General features: G+C 42.7%; 1 protein-coding gene and 1 long non-coding RNA gene across 2 annotated transcripts in view; one reads left to right on the plus strand and one right to left on the minus strand.

Moving 5' to 3' along the window:
• Positions 1–3,039, plus strand: part of LOC104913266 — a 9,375-nt gene extending 6,336 nt beyond the window's left edge. The window contains exon 3 of the long non-coding RNA XR_795258.2: positions 2,479–3,039. This is a non-coding gene — a long non-coding RNA (uncharacterized LOC104913266). The remainder of the gene's footprint in view (positions 1–2,478) is intronic.
• Positions 1–9,982, minus strand: part of SGCD (sarcoglycan delta) — a 160,642-nt gene that overhangs the window by 1,081 nt on the left and 149,579 nt on the right. The gene's annotated exons all lie outside the window — the stretch shown is intronic.

Below are 9,982 nucleotides of genomic sequence, written 5' to 3' on the forward strand. Positions count from 1 at the left end.
TAAGCAGGCTCCACTACTTTCCTGCTGGGGCTATTTATGTAGAAGTAGACTTAAACATCTCCTATTTACTCATAAATTATATTGACCTGGTAAAAATCCATACTATTTTCAGCAAAATCTGTTCTGTTTGGAAACAAGACATAAATCTCCTGACTTCAGAAAGCTTTTCTAAGATGTCCTCACCTGCTGCACCACTGTGGCCAAGGCAAGCTAGAAGCTAAGCCTCTTCCTCACCCAAGCTACCAAGCTCTATTAGTGTTGTTTTTTCCCCAGGTGCTAGAAATTTGTGCTTCTTGGCAGTTCTACCTGTAGGTTAATGAAATCCATAGTCTTTATAGACTTGGCAGCTTTCCTCCTGTTGCACCATCTTTAAACCTCTCCAAGACCCAGGAATGAGACTCAGTTGAGAGACTCCTCCATCTGCAACTGGGATAATGCAAAGAAAGAAGTTGGGTCCCACTGGTGGCACAGAGATGGGAAGTTCAGGCATAAAGGAGCAGAATCTGATTTAAAAAAAAAAAAGACAACCTTGACTCTGGACCCCACCCCACCTTGTTTTGCATTTTCTATTCAATAGCCCTTTGACCCAATACACGTGGCTTTTGGACCACAAAAAGTCTTTTTCCTCCCTCTCTGTGTGAATGATTTAACAAGTAGCTCATACTCATGTAGACTCTTCGCTTGTTTTGCTTGTTAAGAAAACTGCAGGTGGATCATCCCTCTGTCTGGTTCAGCTTTGGCTGGATCACTTCTAACTAATCTAATTAGTTAGATTCTAAACTAATCCCTTGCCCAGGCTCTTCACTCTGGGATCTGGACTTGTGCCCACAGCTGAGCACGTTTCCTCAGCGCCAGAAATCACCATGCCTACATTTCAGATACAGAAGGTACATTCATCCAGCCCTGAGTGTACTCACACTGGATTAAGTGAGTGACTTGATGAACTGATTAAAGTTTTATAGTTCTTAGAGCACACAGCAATCTTTTGGGAAGAATCTTGGATCAGAAATCCACCCCTGTCCTCACTAATCAGTGTATTATTCTCATTATTTTGTATCGATTCGTTTCCATTTCATGCTGGTCACCAGTGTGTGTCTGATATTGCACTGCATTATTTAGCTGCCTCCTGACTCTCAGTGTTCAGTGGCATCTGTTAGCATGGTTGACCCTTCCCTGTCAGATATCATCTAATGATGGCTTCTTTGTTTTCCCCTTAATAACACTGACATCTTATTAGTCCATTAGCTGGTCATATTCTGCCTCCAAATGGCATATGATGGCATACTCTTTGCCATCCACAGTTAACTCTTCTGTGCCTTCTCTTTTCTTTCCATGTTACTGTCTGTGAATGTCATCAGAAGCTGTTACTGTCTCCTCTGCCTTTCCACACACACAAACTGCATTTATGTTGGTGTCTCATGCAGACTCACACACACCTCCTGCACTAGGATCTGACTCCTGCCTGTTTGCTCAGTTAATCTATATACTTCTGACTAACCCTTCGAGCTGGGGGGTTTCCCCATCCCTAAAGAAGTGCCCTTCATGTTGAACCTGAATTCCTACTTGTGGCTTCTAGCCATTATTTTATAACAAGGGAAAGTCCTTTTCTCAGAGCCCACCAAACCCCAGATACTTGTCTCTAGGAATGCGGGAGCAAATCAGCAAGTGATCTGCTTCTCTCTGGGCATGACCCACTTGCTGTCTCTCATTAGTTGTGATGGCTTTTAATATTTTAAAATGCCAGAGAACACGTATCAACCCCACTAGTGAAGAAGCCTCCCCTTGGTGTTCCTAGGCTGCTAAAAGCAGCATTGCAAGGGACTGCAGAGCACTTCTGTTTAGCTTCAAATGGACTCATAACAGCTGGGCTGGATCATCCACTGGGCAAAGCAGCACAGCATTGCAGCCCCTCTCCTCAGGCTTCTTTCTCAGTCTCAGCTGCATCCCTTCAGGTTGTCTCTCATCCTGAAACACGTGGCAGATGCAAAGCAAGTCTTCTCTTGGGGCTTCTCTTTGTTTTCCATTGCTGGGCTGCCTGAACAGTAGCAGCAATACCTCTGGCTATACTTTCCTGTCGATACCTACCATCAATAGGAAATCCTATGAATTCCCTGTTATTGTAGATATCCCTCTCACTTCCTCTGGTTTCATAATAACAGTAAGAAAAGACAACTGGACTGTGCTGTGTCACACACTTGCTCAGCCAGACTCCCATCTCATGTTTTGAGGATATGGCAATATCTTAACTGCAGGATTTGAGGAGTCTGCTGATGCCAACAACTGTCCCACTCTGTGGCCAGATAGAAAAGATTCAGCTGTTGGAGAGTCATCAGAGAGGGCTTAAGAGAGGCTTGGCTGCTGGAAGTGACTATTGCTCAGAAACACTTCCCTATGACTGATGCAGAAGCAGATAATCCACTATGGCGGTTTCAGAAACACCAGGAATCTCAAAATGTTAATTCCTCTTTTATTTTCCAGATCATCAAGCACTTGAGCTCCAGATTTATGGGATCCCTAACCAGAATGGAAATTAGGCAATGTTGTCAAAAATGACAGTTTCTGCCTCCCCTGTTCAGAACTTGTCTTCGTTCATGTTTTAAAGGGTTGTGCCCCATGGGAATGCAGCAGGCAGTCATGCACCAGGTCTGCCCTCCCAGTTCTTGTCCACTGGGCTGTGGGTGACGTTTGGAGAATGCCTGTCCCTGCTGTGGTGAAATGAGCTTTGTCTCAGTTCTCCTGCAAGAAGAGTGAGATGTTGAATGTCCATCCTTCTGGAAAAGATCAGGGATGTGAGAACTCCACTGTGTCAGCTCAAGGCCTCCCATTGCTTTATTTCTGATTTGACTGCAGTAGTTTCTTACGGTGCCTTTCTCCACCCAGCACCGATCTTTGTCCCATGTGAGACAATCATCTGAAATACTGGCAGGCTTTTAATTTTTTGATAAGCAGAGTTGATCTTTAAAATGTCCCATGCCCTCTTGCTTTTCTAAAACTTAAATTACTTTGTGCTTCTTCTATTTTTCAACCAGTTCAGTGGTTTTTTTTGTTTTTTTTTTGTTTGTTTTTTAACAACACTGGCACCAGAGCTGAGCCAGCATCCTAGGTTTGTCTCGCCAGTGGCACCATCAAGGGGCAAAAGTTGTTGTCTTCCTCTTGCTTGCTCCTGTGTGGTCAAGCTGGAAACATCCCCAGTCGTTAATTCAAATATTGCCTGTGATAGAAAATCTATCAGACTAATGGAAGATGTTCCCTTGGTTAATTACTTTCCTTGGTTTGAAAAAAAAATTTAAAATGACTCCCCGTAGCTTGAATTGATCCAGTTTCAGCCTCCAACCACTGGGACTTATCCTGCTCCTGTGTCTACTAGATTAAAGAGCTCTCTTAATAGAAAACCATGTGGATACTTCAGTGACCTCTTAGCCTTCTCTCAGTGAAATGAAATGAATGGAAGTTCTTTGGACTCTTGCTGCAAGGCAAGCATTCCTGATGAGGGTCAGGGCAGTCCAACAGGGTCCTGGTCAGAGATCACTAAGAAGAAAATATTTATGTTCTTGGCCCACTTTCTGGAAACTCAAAATAGATTAATTGTGAGAAGTGTTAGGGAGCACTCAGGAATTGGTCTTCCATTCAGATTGGGCACTTAAATAGATTTCTTCTCTCCTCTCTTCATGATTCAAATTAAGAAAGAACTAATGGAAAAATTAATCAGGTGCTATTTCATCCATTTCCTTCATGGAAAGGCAGGTGAACATTAAACTACATTAAGTATTACTTTCTTATGAGTAAATTGAGATTCCACACAAATACAGTTAATTAAAGATTGAGGCCATCCAATTACATGAATATGTACAAGAAGGCTGATTTGAATGTGGATGCTACAAGAGTGGAGGGGGGAAGAAGGAAATCTGTCAATGCCACTAAAAACCCATTTAAACAGATTAGTGCTGTGCTTCATATTTAACTTAATAAAGGCATTTACTGTTAATGAAGTGATAGATGTGCTGGAAAATGGGAGTAAATGATTAAAATGGGAAGTTCTTGAGGTGAAGCATTTGGCAGGAGTGGAGGGAGGAAAAATGTGTGGCTTCGGGAGCATCTGACAGGAAGGTTGTGCTAGGACCTGAGGACCTGGACAGGTGTCTCATAGTCCCTTTTTGGCCTCTTTTATTCCTGCCCTTCCCTCTTCCTGCTCTTCCTCGTGTTGCTGTCTGTGCTGCTAATGAGCCCTGATGTTGCTACTGATCTGTAGGCCCACAAATGAGTATAAATGAAAAGTGCATTTCTTTGTTCAAAATATCAATGGCAGAGGCTAGATTAATAGCAAGTTGCTCATGGGAATAGAGGCCTGTTGAATTAAGGTCTAGCCCTTAGGACCTATGAGGTTCGGGATATTCTTGCATTGCGCTAGCATGGCTGAGTGAATTTCATGGTTTTAGTGACCTCCACACAAGGACAAGAAGTGCTTCCTTCTGCCTAAAGCTGTTTTCTGCAAAAATAAGATAAAGTTTTTGGACATAGAAGAATGAAGGGATTGTCATTTTGGAAACTGTATTCAGAACTTACAAGTTTTTTTTTTCATTTCTTATAAAATAATGATAGGATGAATTCAGTTTCTCCATTCCCCTCTGGAAGTGACCTTCTCCTGGGAACAGGCTGCTGAAAGCACTTAATGTCTAGATGTTTGCAAAAACTAGCTGCAGAACAAACTGCACCAAGAAAATGGAAATTCATTATTTGGGTTTTGTGGCTGCTCTACTTCATTGCCCTTTCAGATCAGGTGAAGGAACACCAGGATACCACCCCTTCATATCTCAGTTGCAGAGCTGACAGTTCAATCTGTGTTGCGGGGGCAGGGCAAGTAAGTTTGGCTCTACCTTTTCTTCTGTGCTAAGGGCACAGAATCTTGCCTTTGTGGGCATAAATAACTTCTAATTAGGGAAGGTTAGGAGGAACCCTCTCTGGATCCGGGCAATCCAGCAGCTGACTGCTGAGGTTTTGTACAGAGCTTGGTGTTATGCACATGTTTAGACCATGTTACACTCAGCATAGAGGAGGGACGTAAGATGTTTGTTCTTATTTGAAGTGTGCAGGTACCAGTGCCATCTCTGCCAGAGAAAGAAAAAACATCTGTGAAAGCAAAGACTGGATCTTCTATTTTTTTTTTATTGTGCAGAACAGAATAGGAGTCCAGAGCAGCAACATGAAAATACTCCGAGTGATGACAAAAAGGAGGCAGGATAGAGCAGTGCATTGGAGGTGTTCTGTGCGTCTGGCCATTAGGTGACACTCTCCTGCTATGTTTCCACCAGCCAGGGCTGCAGGTGGAGAGAAAGGCATTTGGTAAAGTTTGCGTGAAGTACTCTGGGGAGACACTCATATTTTGGGGAAGCCAACTGTAAACGTTTCCTCATCTTAAGGTTTAATTCACATGGGGACTTCACAATTTTGTTTTTTCTGATCAAGCACTTTTCACTTCATCCAACTTCTTCTGATTAATGTGATTCTTCACTTTAATGCAATTGAAAATTCAGGAATTCAATACCTTGAATTCAGAATAATAATTACCAGTATATTTTGCCCAATTTAGATCTACTCAAGTTTGTGTTATGAGATTCAGTCATCAGCTCCAGGGTATAACTATGTAATTTTTGTGGAGGGTGTCATTTCCATGCCATGGAAGGTAAAGGAGTCTGAGAAAGGAACAGGAATAAAAAGCAGAGGGACAATCAGAGCATTTTTCTAATATTTCTGGCTGCATCACTGGCCTGTCTAATACCTTTAGTCAAAATAAAGCCTCTGAAAGCAGTGCAGAATAACTATAAAGTCAGAGAGACTAGTTTGACAGCAGAATCTGAGAAAGTGCATCTGCTTCACCTACTTTCTCGCTCTCTTCTACAACAGTAACAAAAGATGAATGAATGCATGCTTGGCCATCCCTTGAAAGTGATTTCTCAGATTACATCCACATCTTAATAATTCAATTGAGAAGATGGCTGACATGAGGAAAGCAATAGTGCTAATTTTTTCAGGACCACTTGAAGGCTTTATGGCAAACTTCCATCTTAATTCCAGGGAAATAACCAGGTTAGTACTAATCAATCTCTATGTTTTAAACTAAAAATAAATAGAGACAGTCATGTGTGGGCTGCAGTCATAGAACATGACGAGAGCAGTGCATGCCCTTGCTGTGTACCACCAGCATTCATCTTCCTACTCCCAGTGCTTCCTTCCCATGAGGAATCAGCATGGGATGGGATTCACACCTGCTCCAGTCTGGCTGGTATTCCTGAGTTTGCATACATGTTTTCAGAGAAAAATCAACGTTGCAGATATGGTCCACTAATCTGCAATAGCTTTGGTGTTGGTTTTTCATTCCGTTGGCATATTTGTATTTACTTTTTTGCTGCACTTTAGATGGTTTTTGTGTTGTTTTTGTTTGTTTTTTCCCTGTCTTTCTTTCTGCATCTATGTGAAGTAGGCAAGGCAATATTCTGTTTAAATTGCTTCTGGGGAAGGCATATTTAGAGCCACACACATACTGGAAAGGCATTTTTAAGACTTAAAGGACCATTGTAGGGATGATCATAGGGACCCATATGTATACTCTGAGTCCTTCAGTACATAAAAGGGTGCCATAATTTGGCACTTCTAACCCTTGAAAGAAAAAAAAATTATGGTCCATTGAAATATTTGATAATTTTCATAATTTTCAAACTAAACACAAATGAAAAGTTTCACCACACTGCTGCTGAAGTGGTTGAAGTGCTTCATCTTGACATTTTCAGAGTAGAAAACAGATGCCCCTGAAATGTTTCTGGGATAATTTGTGTTTTTCTTTAATGAAAAGTCATTAGAGAGCAAATGTCCACAGAAGGTCTGAAATGAAATGTGTCTCTAATGAAACGGGATTTCTCTGATAGAAGATGCCTTATGGAAGCTTCCTTCAGAGATCAGCTGGCTATAGCCTCAGGGCAGGTGGTCCTGCAGTAGGTCTGTGACTCAGTGCTGGAGCTGGGCTGAACACCATGGACTATTTCCTGGTGGAACTCTTGTGTCTTAGTATCCATGGATTCCAGCATTCATCTCTGTGATCCTGTCTTGTTGCAAAGTCTGGAGTTAGAAATGGGCATTTATTTATCTGTGTAAAACTGGTCTGTCTGGGGTCTTATGTGACTGCTTTGTGCCTGTTCATTGCTGTCCTGCCTATGACCATAGAGTACAATGCTGAGCATCCATTAATTGCCTGTCAATTAATTGAAAGCATAGCAAAGGTGTTTCAGTGTAAGTCTATTTTTTTCACACTGGGAAGATAACACCAGCAAATTGACATTAAAAAGAGGTTCAAGACAGTAGCAGCAAGGGCAATCACTACTTGTTCTGTGGAAATATAGGGCAGAAGCTGCAGACCAGAAAGGGAAGAGATGGTTGGGTCTCATCGTGACCATTCTCTGGTTGGATTGGTAGGGAAGAGCCTGATGGAGAAAAGCCACCCGAGACTTAAGGAACAGTGTAAAAAGCAGATGAGATCAGTAGATCAGTGGCTGTCCTCAGTGAGCAGGTGGCTGCTAGTGGGAAAGAGTGGGGGAAGGTTTGCTTACTGTAACTTGTTTTCACTCCATTGTGAAATTATCCAGAAGTGATGGTCTTTGCAGTATCACTTTTCCCATAGCTGCTGGGAGGGGTGGTTGCAATGCAGATTCCCACATTTAAACAGCACTGATCTTGCTACTTTTGCACAGGGTGATTCTCAAGTCAGATCTGAACATGGTCCAAACAAAAATGCCTGCTTGATGCTCAGCCTGCAGCCCCAGATCCCTGAGCCTTTTGTTTCTCTGCTGCAGGTGGCACTATGGTGCCTTTTCTTTTACCCATCCTAAATCTGAAGAGATGAGTTATTTGCCATGGTCCAAAGGGCAGCAGAAAAGCCTGACCAAATTTAACTAAACCAGAAGGGCACAAAAAGGATTTTCAACTAAATGTGAGTGACTTGCTTTGCCCTGCCCATCCCTTCTCAATTACAGAGAGCAAATAACTTTCATGTAATGGCCATGGGGGAAGAAGCATGGAGAGGAATCAGAAAATTCTTTCTGCTAAAAACTGATCTTCAGGTGGAACTCCACACTGTTTGCACAAACAGAATGTGTGCTTGGCTGGCTGAAGGCCTCACAGCTGCCCCGGCAGTAGCTGTTTGCTGCTCTGTGCTGGGGACCTTCCTGCATTTAATGCAACTCTTTGCACCCTGGCTTGGAAGAGCAGATCTCCACAGCCCCAGTCTCCCATGATATGTGTCATCAGGTTTGACCGAACTTCCCTAAAGACGTAATGAAAGTTGGGCATCCAATGGCAGTGGCACCTGATCTAGTGTGTGATGTAGTGGCTGACAACTGTCCACAGCAGGGGGATGGAACTAGATGGTCTTTGAGGTCCCTTAAAACCCAGGTCATTCTGTGATTCTGTGAAAGTGCTTCCTCTCTTCCAACCTGATGTGCTGGAGGCAAGATGCTGATCCTCAGGACCTATCATGTGCTTGATGTCTATGGGATGACCAAGATCGGATTCCCCTGGCAGAACCAGGACAGCCAATTGGAAAAATGTTTCATTTCTTAAAATCCAGATAAAGCTTTCTTTTCCATTGTGAACTGTGTTGGGGCGGTGGGAGGGAGGACACGTTAGCAGAGCAGATGCAATTATCAAGCAATATTCAGGCAGGAGGAGGAGGTGGTGGGAGTTCTTCCTACGTACCGAGTAAGCCAGCAAGGAATGCTGTATTTGGGGCTGGTTTCACCTGCCCCAAATTGTTCATCAAATCACAAACTGTTCAGAAAAGAACAATAAAACTTGGAGGCTTAAATGTGAGGGGCTGAAGAAGCTAAGATACTTGTTTGCTGTTTTTTCTTTTGTCCAAGAGAAGTTTAAGAGGTGACCCACTCACAGCCTGTAAGTAACAACAGCAAGCAGAAAAGTTTTTTAATCTGAGGGAGAGCGTATAAGTAAATTTCAAAGGCTGTAAATAGAAACTAGATAAATCCAAATGGGACCTGGGCAGGTGGCAGGAGGGTACAAGCGAGCTGTGCTTCTCACCTGTGTTAGCACCATGTGCACTAATCTAAAAAGCCCATAAAAACCTTCCTGCAGTTTCTGTGCAGAACAGGAAGAGTAAACAGAGAGGAAAAATATATGGATTGAGTTGATGGAAATTTACTTTCGACTGATTGAAACGGAGGTGACATAAAGCAGATGGAATTTTTTCTCACTACTGCTAGCTTAAGAAAATGAAGTCTTTCATGATGATCCAATTTTTCTATTAATTTTCATATAAAGAACACAAAATATTGTGGCTGTGAAAGAGCTGAATATGAAGCAGAAATAAAATATGTACATAAAATGGGATAACTGACAGGTTTAATACATTTTCAATTTATATGTGAATATAGACACAATTCCCCCTTGCATAAGCCAAACATCTAGCCACAGAAAGCAGAAAGGCAAAGTGATGTGCAGCACTTGAGTGAGAGAACCAGTGGTGGAGGGGTGGCAGCAGGCAGGGCCTGTTGGATGGCTTGATGGGATCTGCACCTCCTTCATGTCTGTCCCTGCAGCCGGCATTACACTTGCTCAGGAGCTGACAAGCACCTTTGAGATCTTTGGTCTTTGATCTTTTTGTGCAATCTCCAGTACTTTCTTCATCAGCATCTCAGATGCTCCACTAGCGGCAGAGAAATCATCAAGGTGATGGAGTTGATTGTAATGTGACAGAAGGCAATGGGAAGGCAGAGCTGGTGTGACCAGAGCATGGCTATTTCCTAACAGCTTCAGTCGCTCTGCTCATCTTTCAAACATTTCAAGTTTGTTTTCAGTTGAACCAGGTTCAGAGCAGATGCTGTGTGACTTCAGGCACACTGGTGCCACGAAGCCACTGTAACCACTCTGCTATGCATGCATTCACCCAAAGGCTTTGATATGCTTAAAAAATATAGAGGAA

The sequence above is a fragment of the Meleagris gallopavo genome, chromosome 15, assembly GCF_000146605.3.
Source record: "Meleagris gallopavo isolate NT-WF06-2002-E0010 breed Aviagen turkey brand Nicholas breeding stock chromosome 15, Turkey_5.1, whole genome shotgun sequence".
Lineage (NCBI taxonomy): Eukaryota > Metazoa > Chordata > Aves > Galliformes > Phasianidae > Meleagris > Meleagris gallopavo.